Source organism: Hyaena hyaena, unplaced genomic scaffold (assembly GCF_003009895.1).
Source record: "Hyaena hyaena isolate Hyena2069 unplaced genomic scaffold, ASM300989v1 scaffold_109, whole genome shotgun sequence".
Lineage (NCBI taxonomy): Eukaryota > Metazoa > Chordata > Mammalia > Carnivora > Hyaenidae > Hyaena > Hyaena hyaena.
In genome coordinates, this window is record NW_024080740.1 from 3519442 (window position 1) to 3539015 (window position 19574).

Genomic DNA, 19574 nt, shown 5'->3' on the forward strand with positions numbered 1-19574 from the left:
CTATGTCAGAAGAAAGTCCAGTTATGCTGAGGAAACATATAGGCTGAGATTCATTCCAAAGTCAAAAAATCTGGCTTCTTTTATATATATATTATTAGCCAGCAATTGCACCCCACATTATATAGTCAACAGAAATGATGTACATATATACACTGTGTATACAATAATGTTCACAGCAACCAAAACTATAAACAACACAAATGTTTTCCATAGAATCTGGATAAAATTATTTATATAATGGAATATTACACAGCAGCGAATTTAAAAAAAGAATCATTGGTACATGCAACAAGATGGGTGAATCTCAAAAACAATGATAAGCTAAAGAAATCAGACATAAAAAAGGACACTTATACCAACTTATGAGACTGAGACTGAAGCACTACCTACTGCACTAATGAGGTACTTTGGGTGGCTCAGTCAGTTAAGCATTCAACTTTGGCCCAGGTCATGATCTCACTGTTTGTGGGTTCGAGCCCCGTGTCATGCTCTGTGCTGACAGCTCAGAGCCTGGAACTTACTTCAGACTCTATAATCTCCCTTTTTCTCTGCTCCTCTCCTCCTCACACTCTGTCTCTGTCTCAAAAGTAAACATTAAAAAATTTTTTTAAATCACATTCATTTCAATTGATTCTCAATTATTCACTGCCTAATCATCTAGCGCATGAGTTTCCTAGACTTCATCTCTTCTCTTCCAAGCTGTTTACCCTTAGCAAAAGATATGGAAATAAAAGAAAAATACAATTATTTTTTTAATGTGACACTGATAGTGATAGAAAAAAAAATGGAATATGCCTTTAAAATTTACATAGTATAGTTTTTAAATTGTCAAAGTATTGCCATTGTGTATACTAACTTCAGTCTCTAATAAAAGATTTATTAATAATAACTTATTTTGATTACTAAAAATAATCCACTTATTAGCTATATATCATGTTATAAAATAGGCATTGTATACATATATATTAATATATATGCCTATATATGTAAAATATATTTTTGTAATATATAAATATTTATAAAATTAAAACATTACATGTAGAATCATCTTATTGAATCCTTATGTCAAACTAATTGAGTAGGTTTTGTTAAAATACTTTGTCAATAAGAAAATTGGTTCGCGGGGCACCTGGGTGGCTTAGTCGGTTGAGCGTCCGACTTTCGTTTAGGTCATGATCTTGCGGTTCGTGGGTTCGAGCCCCGAGTCGGGCTCTGTGCTGACTGCCAGCTCAGAGCCTGAAGCCTATTTCGGAGTCTGTGTCTCCCTCTCTCTCTGACCCTCCCCTGCTCACGCTGTCTCTCTCTCTCTCTCCTAGAAATAAATAAAAATATTAAAAAAAAGAAAATTGGTTCGGGGTGCCTGGGTGGCTCAGTCAGCTGAGCATTCCACTTCGGCTCAGGTCATGATCTCACAGTTCATGGGTTCAAGCCCCACATTGGGTTCTGTGCTGATAACTCAGAGCCTGGAGCCTGTTTCGGATTCTATATCTCCATCACTCTCTGCCCCTCCCCCACTCATGCTCTGTCTCTGTCTCAAAAATAAATAAACTATATTAAAAATTTTTTAAAAAAGAAAAGAAAATTTGGTTTAGTGAGGTTACACCATTTGTGAAATGTAGCTGAAATAAGTTTGGTTCCTGAGACTTTTGGCCTCCAAGGACCCTGCTCCTTATCTACACTATCGCCTCCTGTTGGTGGTGTCTTTACAGCACAGGTTTTTTCATCCATGCCTCCTAAATGGATATGCTATGGCGCTGACCACTGCAATGGCTCTTTCATTAAATAAACACCAATGCCACATTGTCTTTCTTTTATACATGACAAAGTCTACATTATAAAGAGAACATATGGGGCACCTGGGTGGCTCAGTCGGTTAAGCATCCGACTTCGACTCAGGTCATGATCTCATTGTTCATGAGTTCGAGCACCACACTGGGCTCTGTGCTAACAGACTGCTCAGAGCCTGGAGCCTGTTTTGGATTCTGTATCTCCATCTCTCTCTGCCCCTTCCCTGCTCATACTCTGTCTCTTTCACAAAAATAAATAAACATTTAAAATTTTTAAAAAAGAGAACATATGTAATCTACTTATTTGATTATTCCCTACCTCTCACCATTTGCCCCATACAAAATGCCTGATAGAAAACTATTTTTCTGTGTGGTGAAATCGCAGCTTCAAAGCATTTAAAATTTACAACATTAAAAAGATATATATAAAAGACCTCTCATGATTCAATCTTTTTTCACAGAAGTCTCAGTGTTCCAGGGACCCGTCAAGCCCCCCATTTCAGAACAGATCTGTTTCCCAGCCCTAGACCCCAGACCTTTGTCCAGGATTGTTGAAGATTTTTGTCTAAGACTTCCCTGAGCTAAGAAATGAAATGTGACCTTTGTCACTCAGAAAAGAATATAGATGAGGTAGAGGAACAGAGGTAATAAAGGTACTGGGATACAGGTTGAAAGCTCAGGAAGACTTGGGAAGAATAGAACATGTTATAGGACAGGTTGGAGTGGGTAAACAAACACATCACAGTGCTTGGATTTAGATAAGAAAACAATCATGGGACCTTTCCAGTTCTGCCTAAGAGAAGGAGGGCATTGGCTGATGGGAACCACATACAAGATGATTAACAAAGAGAAGACACAATCCGCTTACTGTTTCTGTATTATAGACCCAGCCAGCATATATGGGGCTTCTCTCTCATCCATTTTAAGTAAAAGAAGTTGACGCAAAAGACCATTAATAAATGTGGTAACTACCCCCAAGTTAGAACTTAACACCTTAAGCCTTCACAGAGATGTAAGCTTGCCTTTTGAGGCAAGGGTGAGGGCTTGCAGGGCCAGGTGGGAATAGGGGCCAAAAGGTAGTGCACAAGGGAAGGAAATGGGGAAAATCACTGCATATAAGAATACTCTCAATAAGTAGGCTGGTCACAACTTGTCTACCAACGAGCTTATGAACTCTGTGTATCTGACTTTATGTCTCTTTTCCTCTCCATCTGCTATCACTTCCCTGGAGCCTTTTGTCTCATCTGTAAAAGAAAGGCATAGAAATGGATAATCTCCAAGGTCCTTGGCAGCTCTGACAGCCTATGACTAATCCTTACGTGTGAATGCAGTGCTTCATAGTGTATGTAATACCACATTGCCTATGGGGAGAAAACCAGGCTGCAGTGTAGAATTATGAATTTGACCTTTGAAATTTAAACTGTTTTGATTATATTTTTACTGTTTTCCTAAGGGAGCCGTTCATGTTGCTTTAGTACTTGGAAACTAAACATAGTTCTTAAAGCGAATTGGTGAAAATGACGATTATCCATCATTCAGCACTGAGGTCTGTCTCAAGGGCTGGTTAGAGGGCATGTGGCTATCTGAGGCAGAGGAAATGAAGCAGGAGAGGAAGTTTATTATGCCAAATGCAGTGCCCACTAGAAATCCAAGAAAGCCCAGCCTCTTGAGCTCAATGGCATTTTGAACCACTTGGTGTTTGAAATAATTCACTCTTGCCTAAAGGTATAAAAAAAATCTTTCCAATTTTCCTCTTGAAATATCTCCAGCTGTCCCAGACATTTTAAAAAATAGCAGTATTTGGATGTATTGTATTTTAAAAAGAGTCAGTGAGATTCAGCTTACATTTGCCTTAAGGCTTTGTGACTTCACGTTTGCAGTCAATTTGAAAAACAGTTTGAGATACGTGTTAAACTTTGAACACAGTGAGATTTACCCATCTCCCTTTTTGAGACTACGAAATAATCCTGTATATTTTGATAAAGAGCCAATAAATTGGCCCCTAGGAAAGAAGCAAACCATATCCATATTTCTAAATGCTTCCGGCAAGAGAGCTTGCTCTATTTTGGACACATAAATTGAACCCAGCAATAGCTCCAAAATCCATCTTTTGTACAAACATAAGAAAATTCTTAGTTCAGAATGGCCTAAAGGAAAATGCTGAATACTATATGAATCTTGTGAGATCTACTTAGAGCATGGCAACTACCATATTTTGCCTAATATGTGACATTTGCATCAAGAACCCTATGGATTACAGATATGAACAGAGCTATTTTGTTTATTACATCAGAAAACTATCCATTTTAATGACATAGCATATTATTAGGGAAGACAAGAGCCTGACTAACATTTTTGGGATCTCTCAAACTATATCAGAAGAAACTTGGATAATGGTTCTCAGACTTCAGTATATATATAAATCGCCTAAGAGTATATTAAGTTCCCAGAAACCACCTTCAAAGGTTCTGATCCAGTGAATTGAATTTTGGGATTTTCAGCAAGAAAAGCACCCCACGTGATTTTGCCAAAGGTGCTTGGGAACAACATCTTGAAAAACATGAATCTACTAGACCTGATTGAGGAGGCACTGACCAACTATAGTTCCACTCCCTATAACATTTTGGCCATTGAGAAGATCACAGTCATAACTCTTGGCGAAATGAGTTTTGTGGCATATTTTAGTACTGACATGCTTTTCAGGCTTCCTACTTTCAGTAGGAAGTTCTCTCATCCAATGGAAAATAATTGAAATGTAGATCCAGTTGAGTTTACTTTTTCTCTGTTCACTGAATGAAAGACAGACATCAGCAGCCAGAGAATTGTTTGGGAACTTTTGAAATGATTCAAATAATGCTTGGATGGCTTGATTTGAACTTTGGCTTCTCATTTAGGCATGCTGAGAATTCTAAAAAGGCATCTTGCCTAGCTAGGCTGCCAAGCAACTGACCACGAGATATGAAAAGAATTTTAGAGCGATATTTTGAAAAATATAATGTGTATAATAAATTTATTTATGTTAAGTTTATTTTATTTATTTTGAGAGAGCATGCACACCTATGTGAGTGGGGGAAGGGCGGGGGCGGGGGGAGAGGTATCCCAACCAGAGACCAGACTAGAGGCTTAATCCCACGAACCCTGAGGATCATGACCTGAGCTGAAATCAAAAGGAGTAAGTTGCTCAGCTGACTGAGCCACCCAGGAACTCCTACAATAAATTTATTGATTCCATTTAGTCACTTTTTATTGACAAAGTAGCTCTCATTTGAATACTTTAATAAAATATTCATCGATGGATCATTTAAAGTACTATATACTGTTTTTATTTTTAGCTGATTTTTTTAATGTTTTTTATTTATTTCTGAGAGAGAGAGAGAGAGAGAGAGAGAGAGAGAGAGACAGCATGAGCAGGGGAGGGTCAGAGAGAGAGGGAGACACAGAATCCGAAACAGGCTCCAGGCTCTAAGCCAGCTGTCAGCACTGAGCCCAATGCGGGGCTCGAACCCACAAACCGTGAGATCATGACCTGAGCCGAAGTCAGACACTTAACCGACTGAGCCACCCAGGCGCCCCTTAGCTGTTTTTTTATTAATCAAACTTCTTCTCTCCTCTTCAAAGATTTTCTTCCCTAAAACATCTATAAATGCCACAAAATTTAAGCATATGATCACATATTCCTTTGCCATCTCTATATGAAATAAGACAACACATTGAAAACACTTTGAAAATGTAAAATATTGTCTTGATATAAAATTACCATGACTCCATTAGGAGGACTAAATTATTTTCCCTCTGCTATGGTATAGGTTACTAGGAAATAAGTTTTTTTTCCTACTTTCTTTGTAGCTCTCATGTTTCCCAGCACAGGCTGGAGAAAACAGTAGGCACTTGTTGACTTGACAACATTTCATCACCAATTTTAAGTCCAGACTTATTCTTTAAAGTCCTCTCTCATTGCAATCTTATAAAATCAATTCCTACAATTATCATCTATAAACACAGATGAAAATGACTATAAGAAAACTAGGTGCTCTTACATTAGAGTGGCATCTGGACTCTCTTCCTTTTTTTCCCTCCATGACAGAAATTATATTTAACCTTGGGACCTTTTTTATTATAAGCCTGAATACAGCTCCAAAATCCTGCTTAATGCGAACTCCAGGATTCCCTGTCACTCAGTCAGGGTTCCCTACCAATCTGTCAAGACTCAGGGTGACACCTTTACCATCTTTCTCCTAGGTTCTAATTCCAGGTTATAGGTCCATCTGGACTTCTGGGAAAGAAACTAGTTATGTCATTGTAAAACTTGGGCTTCTGGTGTTGACACTGCCATAGACAAGCTGTATGACCCTAGGCAAGTAACTCAATATATCAGAACCTCTGTTTTCTCATCTGCGATGTAAGTTATTTGAACCAGATGCTCTCAAGGTACACAATGCCAGTTGTGAGATTTTGTGATTCACTGAATGGAAGCCAGGCAATCACAGTCTGGTCAGGCTCTCGGCACTCACAAGAATCCAATAAAATATGCTTCCTTCTCATTCTTCTACCAGAAAAAGAACATTTATGTTTGACATATCTGCTAGACATTTCCATGAGCCTATGTTTGCAAATTCTTGATGGTTCTTTAATTTTATAGTTCTCTGAGAAGAGCTGTCACCCTGGTTATAACTGAGGTAACTGAGCCTTGGCTGCATGGAGTATTTGGAATGGTTTATGGCATAACTCAATTTTACCACGACCATTTTCTGGGTTCCACAAGAATGGCTGTTTGAGACAATAAATGCATCTATTTCTTAACCCTACTGCTAAGAGCCATACTCTAGCTCTAAAGCAAGAACTTTATACCACATTTGATTTTTCAGGTTTTGAACAGTGATGCTCTACGTATGAATCAGAAGATTCCCAAGAGTAATCCAATCAGCCAAGGATACTGTGGTTGGCAAAACCCCAGAGAGTTAGATGCCCTGCTCTAGCCTTGCGCTCCAGGATGAGCACATTGTGTACATCTAGAATCAAAAGGCTCCCATTCTTGCTGGTGGCTTTATGACCAGCCCAAACAGAACTACCAGTAACTGTGAGGTAAGGGTTGTATGCATTAGGGGACAGAAACACTGTGTCAACTGTAGAGCAAAAGAATGGTAGTCTCTGTGAGAAAAAGAAAACCACTGGATAAACATGGCTAAAAATTGTTTGTGTCATAAAGACACAACTTAAACAGTCACATGGAAATAAATGAGAATATTCAGAACTGTTTTGTAACTTCTTGACTAAAATGCAATGGGTATCACATAGTGTTTGACATCCATGACTAGTGCTCCCACAGCCACTCAGGAAGTCAGGCTTATCTATAGGAGACTTGTTGAGTGTGCATGCTTTCTTTCTGTTTCCCTTTCTCTTTATGTCTCCATTCTTTCTCTCTCTCCTCCTCCCTCGCCACCCCCAAGCACACACCTTTATGACAAGGGGAGAGTTTTGATCACAATGTTACTTCTAAGGACCTGAGACAGTCCAGCTGTTTTCTCTAGCTTTCCAAACTGTTTCTTTTACTGGGATATTTCCAATCCTAAAGTAAAAAGAAAAGCTATGAATCATTATGAGGTTAACAAACACAGTCACTGTGACAAAGCTATTTTTCCCTATGTACAGGTTTTAATAAGTCATTCTTTCAACGCTCTTTGTGGATAGAAAGCCAATTTAATTTGTATTTTACTGGATATTCATGTAATCATATATTAACTAGGTGTGAACTGTATACAAATCTTATCAAGCAACTCAGAGACCTCACAATATACCTGGAATTTGTGTGGCATCTAAATTCACAAAGTGTCTGCCTAAGTGTGACAGAGTGTTAAGGAGTATTACTTTTGCAGAAATCTAACTCTATAAGAAAAATAGAGGGGAAAATATGAGGACAGGCAGGAAACTTATTAAATGTGTTTATCACTATACTTCTAGTTTTGAGGTTGAACAAAGAATAGGACTTGTTTTCCAAAGGAAGCAATTAATGTTGCATTGACCAGTCGATACACAAATGGCTATCTTTTTGTTTTCTCACACTTGCTGCCAAATACATCTGCTACATTCTACATTTTCCCAGGAAAATAGGGTTTTAAGATCCTGTCTCCTTGCTTCTATGTGATATGTGGTTTGTCATGGCAAGAAGAGGTTATCATAATCAGTAGAAAATAGATTTATAAATGTCTGTGAAAGTTTTTTGTTCCTTTGGTTCAAGTCAGAATGAGCCAAAATCTTCTTCTGTGATATCCACAAGATGTACATCTGAAAAGTCACTAGTACCTGGAATAATGCCTAGGTCATGGCAAGCTCTTGGTCAGTATTCATTCTTGAATGGAAACTAAACATTTGCAAATAGAAAGCAATAAATTATTTTTTAATGTTTTATTTATTTCTGAGAGAGAGAGAGAGACAGACAGTATGAGCAGGGGAGGGTCAGAGGAAGAGGGAGATACAGAATCTGAAACAGGCTCCAGGCTCTGAGCTAGTTGTCAGCACAGAGCCCGATACAGGGCTCAAACCCACGAAACCATGAGATAATAACCTGAGCTGAAGTTGGATGCTTAACCGACTGAGCCACCCAGGTGACCCGTAGAAAGCAATAGATTCTTGACATTATCCTGAAAATTTCTGCATTATCATGAAAGCCAAAAGGGGCACAGCCAGAAGAGGTATTCGACTCACTGTTCACAATCTGGGGCACCTGGGTGGCTCAGTTGGTTGAGCGTCTCTTTTCAGGTCATGATCATGGTTCATGGGATCAAGCCCCACATCAGGCTCTCGGATGACAGTATGGAGCCTGCTTGGGATTCTCTCTCAACCCCTCTCTCTATCCCTCACTCTCTCATGCACGTGCACACACTCTCTCTCTCCCTCTAAATAAATAAATAAACATTAGAAAGAATTTTTTAAAAATCACCATTCACAATCAGAAAGGGCCACCAGAAAGATCTGGAGACCTCCTGCTGTGCCAGTCTGACCTTTCCCTTGCTGGAGATGAAGGAGGGACTTGAGAAGTCTGTGACTGACTGACACCTGAGCAATGCGAGTTACTCAGAGCAGAAAGCCTGAAAGGTGTTCTAGACATGGTAGGTTTATGATAGGGTGCTGACTTTGGAGCTGTTCTCTAAGGGATGTGCTGATGCTTGCCTATGAGTGCTCAATAACAGCAGCCAATGCTGATGAGAATAAATGATCATAGCACTCAGCTTTGGAAAAGAGACTAGGGTGACCTAACAGACATGCAGGTGTCTGAGCAGTTAGACTAATTCAGTCACAACTGCTGCCACATTTGATTTGGAAAGGGAGCCAAGAAAATTATGGGCAAGCTAGAACCTGAATGTAAATGTTGATCTAGTCTACTCATTTATAAGAGGATCATCACACAGCTGAAGACTATTTCTCTATTATAACTAAGCCACATGGATAACAACATCTAACACGGATTTTCCTGTTTACAAACAGATGGCATCCCTACAACACAGCAAGTTCAATATTATTTTACATTTAACCTATTAGGACACAGATGCTCTCTCTGATAAGCCTTGTGGTCATGCAGTTAACCAAGGCTTCTCATCAATCTTTTGTTTTTTTAATGTTTATTTTGAGAGAGAAAGAGAGTGAGTGAGTAAGAGAAAGTGATCATGAATGGAGAAAGGACAGACAGAGAGGGAGAGAGAGAGACTCCCAAGCAGGCTCTGAGCTGTCAGCACAGAGCCTGACCAGGGGCTCAAACTCACATGACTGTGAGATCATGACCTGAACTGAAATCAAGAGTCAAACGTTTAACTGACTGAGCCACCCAGGCGCCCCAAGGCTTCTAGTCATTTTAACATGCTTTTTTGCAATACACTAAAGCTGACTTTTCAGAAATCACATACAACCTTTCTTTTGCCTTGATTTTATAGCTTGTCATGTTCCAGAGTAAAAATAGCAGGGGCTCCTGGGTGGCTTCAGTTGGTTAAACATCCAACTTCAGCTCAGGTCATGATCATGGTTTGGGGGTTCAAGCCCTGCATCAATCTCTGTGCTGACAGCTCAGAACCTAGAAGCCTGCTTTAGATTCTGTCTCCCTCTCTCTCTGCCCCTCCTCTATTCATGCTCTATTTTTCTCTCTCTCTCAAAAATAAACATTTAAAATTTTTAAACAGTAGTACCTTACCATTTGTAATTCTTGAGATTCTCTTGAAAGAATATTGAAACTAAATTACAATTTGAGGGAAATCTGGTTCTCATTGGACTAGAGAAGAAAAGAATATGATCATATCTTTACCTTTTAAGAAAAGATTAAATACCATTTACATAGGAAAGGAATTTATATAGGAAAAGTTGCATGCCACATTTGACATCTAACAAGGAATTAAAAAGTTTAAACAGCACTAAGTTTTTACAGTATGAGTTGAGTTGCTGTGAATGAAGATGAGTTTACTATATAGATGCTCTCTTTGGGAGCAGCAGAACTTGTTTGTTTCACAAAAAAAAGTCAGTAGAAAGTGGGCGAATACAGCAATAGGGACCAATGCAGTCAATAAAGGCTTGGGTCTCAGTCCTTCCCACTACCTCCTCTGCCACATCAGCGAGCTCTGTTCCATCCTGGGCCAGAGGTCACCTATGAGGCTGGAGCCCAGTCATTCTCTTAGGAAACCAGTCTCAGAAGTAGTCTCATCTCTCGTCTCACAGTGGCTCTCAGTCCAATGGCCTTGATCAATACTAAGTCTTATTCCTGAATGGCCTGTTTGCCGAACTCCATGCTTCATGCATGACAATTGGTGGTGTCCTCCGGTCCTATTGCAAAGCTGCCTTGTATGCCTACATATCAACTGGAATCAGAAAGCCAGACAAGACAGAGACACACTGATGAGTCCACCTCTAGCCCAGGAGTTTTTACACAGCATGAAAGGGCACATTTATATTTACTTTCCTGCCACAGGGCTTCTGGCTGTCATCCCTGGCTGTTTTTTTCTGTACACAGGATGAGGGGATGCCTTTTTTAGTTGGTAAAGTCTGTAATTGAAAAGTTGTCATAGAGAATGGATCCATCTGACAGTGAATCAATGGTGATTATGAAAGCACCCAGCCATCTTATCTGCCCATGTGGTTGGGAATAAGAACACGGATTCCTTGAATACAGCAGTCATGGTCAGCAGATTACTGCTGACTGTAAAAATAGACATAAATAACAACAAAGTTTTAACATGTAAAACACAAATCTCTTGATTCTTCCTCATCATTTTTTATTCAGTTCCAAAGTAATTTTGATTACTTCAGAGCACTGACCAAGATAGATGGCCAAACACTTAGGGAAAAAAAATCATAATTGACAGGCCATGAGAAAAATGGTAAGATACTTTTGAGAGATGTAGCAAAAAAATCTAGTAAAAAGTCCCTGAAAGATCCAAGTAAAGTAATTATGTGCTTTACACATAACTAATAGGACAAAAGCAAGAAGAAATTTTGTGTCATAGTCTCTGACTGAAGAATGGACACCCAGATATCCACCTGTGGTAGGCTGAATAATGGCACCTCACAGATATCCACACCCTAAAACCTGGAACCCGAGAATGTTATCTTATTGGCAAAAAAGGCTCTGAAGATGTGGGTAAGTGAAAGATCTTGAAATGGGGAGAAGATAATCCTGCATTACCTAGGTAGGTCCTAAGGGCATTCACATATCTCCTAATAATACGGAGGCAGAGAAGAGGAGAAAGCAATATTACCCAGAGAAATCGACTGGGGTGATTTAGCCACAAGCCAAGGAATAGCGCAGCTATGAAAAGCTGGAAGTGGCAGGTACCCTATTCTCCCTGATAGTCAGTAGTGGGCACTGCCAATATCTTGATTTTAGCCCAGCAATACTGATTTCAAATTTGTGGTCCCTAGAACTATGAGAGAATAAGTTTCTATTTTTTAAGCCACCAAGTTTGTGATAATTTGTTGTAGTAACCACAGGAAACTAATACACTACCCATGAATCAGACAAAATATGTATTAACCACTACATGCCCAGTAGACATTTATTTCAGGTTAATGATGCCCTTCAAAAAAAGCTACAAGACACCACTTAAGAATTTTCAGAATGGCTTTCTATCTTCAGTTCTCTGTTCCTTCTAGATCTTATTTTAAAAATGTAAAGTATTGGGGCAACTGGGTGGCTAGGTCAGTTAAGTATCCAACTTCAGCTCAGGTCATGATACACGGTTCCTGAGTTTGAGCCCTGCATTGGCTGACAATGTGGAGCCTGCTTGGGATTCTCTTTCTCTCTCTGCCCTTCCCCTGTGCCTCTATGTTTGCTTGCTCTCTCTCTCGCTATCTCTCAGAAATAAATAAATGTTAAAATAATTTTAATGAAAAGTATTAACTTCATTTAGCAGATGAGGCCACTGACATGGAAGGTTTCATCATCATCATAGCAGAGAGAGTAAGAGTTATGGATACTGTCTGTAGAAAGGTCAAGTTAGACAATGATAAGCAAATGCCACCATTGTGAGTAACAATAAAGTATCTCCAACATGCTGTACCACGGATTAGGAGAGCTGATCTCTAATGTTGACTTCCAATGATTATCTTTGTCTTCTTGAGTGAAGACTTAGTTCTTCTAAGCCTCAGTTTCCTTGCCATAAAATTAGTCAATTAGATATACTCAGCAATTCCTTGGAGCTCTAATATTTTATGGCTTTATCCAGCCAAGAATTAACATTGGAATTAATATTTGTAAGAAGCTCACTGTTATAGACAGTTAGAGTTTGTGTTTCCCTACATGAGTATCAATATATCACCAACTTTACCACATACACCTGGAATTTCAGCCACAGCAGCAGGGTGTGTGTGTGTGTGTGTGTGTGTGTGTGAGAGAGAGAGAGAGAGAGAGAGAGAGAGAAGAAATATTCCTCTATTTAAAAACCTCTGGATGAAATTATATAACACTTTAGAGTAAATGAACTTATCAATCTTCTTTATAGTTCTTACTCAGTTACTGTCTTAGACACATTACACTATGACTATTAGTTTATATATCTGTCTCTACCATTAAACAAGAGAAGTTCCTAAGAGAAGGAACGAGATTTTATGCATCACTGAATCCTCATGTCCTGGCACTTATGTGCCTGGCACAAAATAGGTGCTCAATAATATTTGGTAGATAGATGCATAGCTAGCTAGCTGGCCTTTCCTCCATATAGGATATCAGAAGAGACATGTGCAGTAGTCGAATAAGACAGAAGGTCCTGGCAAATAAAACAAACAAAACCAACATTATCTACATCTCCTACCTGTTGTGGACAGTACAGTCCACAAATCATCTATCCCAGGCTTTTTCTCATAGCTTGATGCTTTTACCATGTTTTCTTTTGGGAGAAAATTGGGTGTGTTTTATCAGAGGTTTGGTTTCTTTTTAAAATATTCTTTATCTCTCTAAAGCACCATTAAATTGTTAATTAAAATAAAAGAGACTTAATTTGTAACTGGAACTTGAAGTGGTAATTAGAAACAAATGCTGTATTGCATTTGAATGTTTACCTTATTATTAGTATGCCTATTGATTTGTTTTAAATTACTCTGCTCAGTTGAATTTCAGTAGATAAATTTTAGGTATTTTCCCATTGAAAAATGACAGTGAAGAAAATTGCCAAGAGACATTAGGTAAAGAAATGAGTATTTCGGCTACTTTTCATGATTCTTCCTGCTATTGTTTTAAAGAATTAATCCAACTAGTGAGGAAGAAAACACGGTGAGTTTTATATCACTCTATATGCAAAAATTAGTCTTATAACCACAATGTTATCAAGAGGAGGACTGAGTTTGACCTGTGACAGTTTATTCTCTAACACCCATGGATTAAAAAAAAATTAGAGGGTCCTCAATTTATAGCATCTTTAGAAGAAGGCATTAATACTAAATGAACAATAACAATAACCCACTTAGTTAGGAGATCCTGTTTTTCTTTGAATCCCTTCTATTACTGCAGACCAAAATTTAAGACATTTTATTTCTTTTTAGACTGACCTGGGGGCTGCCATCAAGAGACACAGGATACTCTTCTACATCCTGCTCAAGCAACTCATTCAAATCACAACTATAGCTTATAGTACAAGATTTTTTTTTATTACACATGAATATGTCATCTATGAAATATATACCCAAGTAAATGAGTTACAAATAAGTTAGTTGCATAATTTAGTTGGATATACTTTAACTAATAACTCAGCATTCTTTTCTTCTAAGCCAATTTTATGTCTTTTAAGTCTGGTCCCTGGGAAAGTTGGGTCCTTGCTAATTAATCTGGGGTACAAACAGATCAAATCTAAACTACTCTTCCCTTTTAGCCACTGGATCCCACTTTCCTTATTAGTAGATGTCTATAAACATTATCCAGATCTTCCTCTATGTCTCTAGTCCCAATGCCCCTCTTCTTTCCAAATAATCATCATCACTTCTCTGCTCTTCACTCTGCAACTGCTTTCTAAATCTCTCTTATTATCTGCTTCTTAGGAAATGACATCTCTCTCTGGCTCCACCAAACCCTTGTCATGGGGCCGGGGTTTCTTAAACATCAACCACCTTTAGCAAAATATGAAGAGCGCTGCATCCAGAAGAGCACACAGAGTTGCGTGTGGCTCTTGAGTTATTTTATCCAAGTCACCGTTTTTCAGTGATGTCTCAGAAGAATTGAGAAATCCTGAGCAAAGTTTCCTGGGGGAATTCAGACCTCTTGAGAAGGTTTATCATAATCAGTTACAATCACAGGATAATTTATGACATTACCATTCATTCATTCACCCCCTCCCCATTCACCCCAGACTTCAAAACAAATGTTCTATCTCTCAAGTCTTAGTTTCAGGGGATGGAAATTATTGTAATTTTTATTGTAATGTTGTAATGCTGAGTAGGATACTTTTTTTCCCCTGGAATGGACTTCAGGGAAGAGATAGAAGAATATAGTGACATTGCTTTGGGAATTTAGAATTCTTCAAGATTCCTCATTTGCTTTCTTAATAACCTACTATTCTGCGATGTCATTAGCCTCTTACCTGGACTGTAAAGGAGATAAATAGCCATATCTATGTTATCCTGACTTTAATCTTAGGGAATGACTCACAAGAACTCTGGACCCAGGTCACTCACCAGTTCATATCAATTTTGATCCTGGGATATTAGAACAAGACTAAAGGAAATGTCCCTTATTCCATAAAACAAGACAAAAATGGAATGAAGAAGAGTGAATTATGGTGGAGAATATGCTGTTGGAAAGAAACAGGCCAAAAGAGGCAGGATGGATGGATCTCTGACCTTTACAATGGGATCTACATTGGGTCCAAAAAGGGTGGGATTTCTTTTCCTTTAGGAAAAATCAACGAGTAAACCAAATCTCTTGGTCTCCCCAAAATGACACATTCAATAGTATGTCATCCTAATTTAGCCCATTTCTTTTATATCCAGGGTGAAACTGTAGTATTTTTAGATCACTAACCTGATACCATGAATATCTTTTTTAAAAATGATCTCATTTAGGAAGAAGCAGCCAAAATGTTAAAGACAAAAAAACTCTTTCTCTTGGGCATCAGTTTCCTTGAGAACAAAATAAATCCAGGACCCTGGCACTGATGTGGCTGTGGAGTTATTCAGGGGGTTGGGGGAGGAGGCCAGAGGATCACACAGGAAATGAAGAGAATAACTATGATTCCACCTGTTTGCAGGGTCAGTTCCTCCTCTGTAGTTAGTTATGGGGGAAGCAGGGAATAAAATCTGAAATCAGTGCCTGGGACCTTGTTACTAGAGAGTGGTATCTGACTAGACACCATTCTTTTATATGCTGCACATCCACCTTCACTAGAAAGACTGAAAAATATTTATGTCCTTTCTCTTTAGTACATGCCAGATTTGCCAAAAGAAATGCCTGAATGCTATCAACTTCCAAAAGGCTAAACAAAAGAAAAGACAAAAAGCTTTGGCCAATAACAGCTTCCAAAAGACAGGCTTGAAGTAGCACTGCTTTCCTTTCCTCACTGAAAAATACAAACGTACAAATGTGTATACCTGATTCCTAGATACTCTAACTTCTGAACACCCAAACTATATACAGTCTGTTGGGGCATAGCCAAGGATAGTTATCATTTTCTGAATTATTGGGTTATATATATATTTGTGTGTGTATTTTAGAACTCAGCCAAAGTGGCCCTTTTAGATTAAGAAAGTTTAACCAAGTTGCCTATTATGTAGTTAGTAAGGACTGGGTCAGGATTTGAATGCAGTTCTGTCAGACTGGCAAAGCCAGTAAAATTTTCACCTCTCCACCTTGAGGCAAAAGCTATGATTCACATCCCCAGCACTTTGTTATAGTCTGAAAGGGTTTGAAGTATTTAGAAGTGGCAGAAGTGCCTCATTTCCGATTGCATTTGTGAGCTTTCTTCTCACTCACAGATTGTGAAACCCTTACAGTCGCCATTACTGACACTCATTTGCAACATACGGGTTCATGGGCTTTCACAGGCCTGAGCTCTGTGGGCATTTGTTGAATGGTAAGTGGAAATTCATCATGGGGACTCTTAGAAAGTAAGCATGGAAAATATCAGGAAGGAAAATGCTAACCTTTGGAAAAATTTGGCAATTTACAGAACATAAGTGAAGGTGCTTTCTTGTGAACTCCATGAAGTTTTTAATATCTTTAAGAAGGTCTTAAAGTTTTTAATACCTTTATTCAACAAATATGTAGCCCTTACTGTGTGATGATACTGTTAGTGCTTTACAATTATTAACCCTTTCAATTCTTATGAGAACTTGTGATAGATATATTATTTTCTCTGTTTTGCAGATAAGGGAGTTGAATGATATTTGCCTGAAGTCACCAATCTAATTAATGGCAAATCTGGGATTCAAACCCACGCATTCCTGCTCCAGAATCCATGCTGTTGGGCCTTCTGTTTTGCTGCTTCTAGGAGATAGCTGATGTAAACAGCTGATGTAGACAGCTGATGTAGACAGCTGATATAGATGTAAACAAAGATGCAGTAACATACCTGAGTATTTTGAACCTGAATGTGTTTTCCCCTTTAACCTTTAGCTTTGTATTAGCTACCATGTAAAAATATCCTTAAATCATTAAAGTTAGAAGGTTGGCATTTAATATATTGCCATTTAAAAAGAATTGACACTATTTTCAATTAGTGAGGATACTCAAAAAGACTGTGACCTCCCTGTGTATTTGTTAGAATCAACCCTGTCTCACTGTGTGCCCCAGGGAACGAGACAAAGTCCACGCTTGGGACATGGTGAGACATTAGATTGAATGAATAAATGCCCCACCTTATCCTTCTGCCCCACTGTGGGGACTTGGCTCAAGTGCTGGGGTATGACAACTTCATCTTGCCTCCAAGGGCCCCAGAAATTTGTAGTCTCCCTGTAGAAATTCCATTCCCTGTTCTGTTGAGCCTTTTCAATTTCAACCCTGCTTCATTGTGCCTTTTCCTTCTTATGTCTTTTCCCAGTTTCATCATGCCATGCCACGTCCCCTACTTTCTTTTACTTTTTTTGTTGTTGTTGTTCCCTACTTTCTAATCATTTATTTAACATATATCTTCTTTAACTTACATTTTTTGGAGCAACTTCTACGAGCAAGCACTCCATTTACAGTTTCATTTTAACCCTCACAGACTTCTGAAAAACTCCTCTGTCACTAGAACTTAGGTCATGTTCAAACAATTGTGTCAGCCAAATGTTTCATGAACCTCTGCAGAAGCCTGCATTCATTTCCTAAGGCTGCTGTAACAACTCAGTGGCTTAAAACAACACAAATTTATTCTCTTACAGTTGGAGAGGCCAGAAGTCTGAAGTCAGTTTCACTAGGTTAAAATCAGGGTATAGGCAAGGGCAGTTTCCTTTCAGAGGCTCTGAGGGAAAATCCCTTCCCTTGGCTTTTCTCTCTTCAAGTGGTTACTTGCAGCCCTTGGCTTGTGGCTTCTTCCTTGCATTCTTCCAGCTTCCTGCTTCCATCAGAGTATCTCCTACACCCTCTTCTAGTCAAATCTCCCTCTGCTTCTCTCGTGTAAGGACACTTGTGATTATGCTTTAGGCCCATCTGGATAATCCAAGATAACTTCTTTATCTCAATATCTTAAATTGCACCTGAAAACTTCCTTTGACCATAGAAAGCATCATTTCCAGATTCCAAGATACAGACATCTTTGGGGCTATTATTAGACCTATTACAGATGCACAAATAAACTTATTTATAATTTCTAACAGTCAAATATCCATTTTTATGCTTAGTGGCCCAACCAAACCCACAAAATATCAACTGATTTTAAATCTACACATTCAAAGGATAAGGAAGTCAATTATGTGTGTCCTCTTTTTAGTAAAACAAGCCCATCTGGTTGCAATTAAGCACCATCATAGCTGAATTATTCAAAGAGACTTTTCTTTCTTAAGTACTATTCCAAAGAAAATTTTAAAATGATAGTTTGACCACAATTCTCCATTTTCAGCCAGTATTTTGTAACCACCTGAGTCATTATGAAATTTTAAAATTTCCTTCTGGAAAAAAAAAAGCATCCTGACCTTTTGTTTATTCCTTAGAAAGTATGGAGGTTTTAAACATGTCTATAAATTCTTACTCCTCCCAGGAAGAGGCAAATATTTCCTTCCTTTCCCTCTCGTTATACCTGGGTGGACCTTTGTGACTATATCCACAAACAGAACACGGCAAAAGTGACACTGAGAGAGTTTGGAGCCTAGATTCAAAACAGCCAGGGAGTTTCTGCCAATTTTTCCTGGGACAAACACTTTTCAAGCCCTGAGCCTCCATTTTAAAAGTGTAACTAATGCAGGGAGCTGGGGTGGCTCAGTCAATTAAGTGCCCGACTTTGGCTCAGGTTCTGATCTCACAGCTTGGGAGTTTAAGCCCCACATGGGGCTCTGTGCTGACAGCTCAGAGCCTGGAGCCTGCTTCAGATTCTGTGTCTCCCTCTCTCTCTCTGCCCCTTCCCCTCTTGCGCTGGGTCTCTCTCTCTCTCTTTCTCTCTCTCTCTCTCTCTCTCTCAAAAATAAACATTTTTTTAAAAATTTAAAAAAAAAAAGTAAAAGTGTAACTAAGCTGCCACCACCATTCTTGAGTGATCACGTAGCTCACACCCAGGCAGAAAGAGATGCCTGAGGAGCTACAGCGTTCCAGGCCAGCGACAAGTCCCCCCTTCCCACCACCCCCCCCAGCCCCTCCCTCCCTGAATCTTTATCTTCCAGATGAGGCCTCAGACATTCTGCACCAGGAGTCAACAAACTAGGACCTGCCCGCCAAATTCAGCCTACTACCTACCTATTTTCTTAAGTAAAGTCTTGTTGGAACACTCTCTTTATTTTAAGTATTGTCTGTGGCTATTTTCATGTTGTAATGACTGTTACATAGTTGCAACAGTAACCACTGGGTTTGCAAAGCCTAGAATATTTGTTATTTGGCCTTTCACAGAAAACTTTTGCCAATCCCTGTTGTAAAGTATAGACCAATTCAAATTTCCAACCCACAAAATATTGGAGCACAACAAATGCTTGTTTTATACCAGTTGGAGTAATTGATTATGTAGCATGAGGTAACCGGTACAGATTTATGGTGATAAGCCCTAAAACACTTCTTGAAGTCCTTTTGTTTTTAAATTATACATAATCTCATTTAATATTACTGATTATTTTAAAGTCCCTTTTAACTTATATCTCCTTTAGCTATCACCTTGTTACCTTGCTTGCACCTTTGAAGGGTGCATCTGCCATTCAGCTTGGCTCAAT

The 19574-nt window shown here is 38.8% G+C and overlaps 1 long non-coding RNA gene across 2 annotated transcripts in view; it reads right to left on the minus strand.

Annotated features, from left to right (window-relative positions):
• Positions 1-19574, minus strand: part of LOC120234394 — a 73756-nt gene that overhangs the window by 36513 nt on the left and 17669 nt on the right. The window contains exon 3 of one of the 2 annotated variants that reach the window (XR_005529073.1): positions 7249-7353. The exons of the other annotated variant lie outside the window; for it this stretch is intronic. This is a non-coding gene — a long non-coding RNA (uncharacterized LOC120234394). Of the gene's footprint in view, positions 1-7248; positions 7354-19574 lie in introns of those variants that run through there. 2 annotated transcript variants of the gene reach the window in all.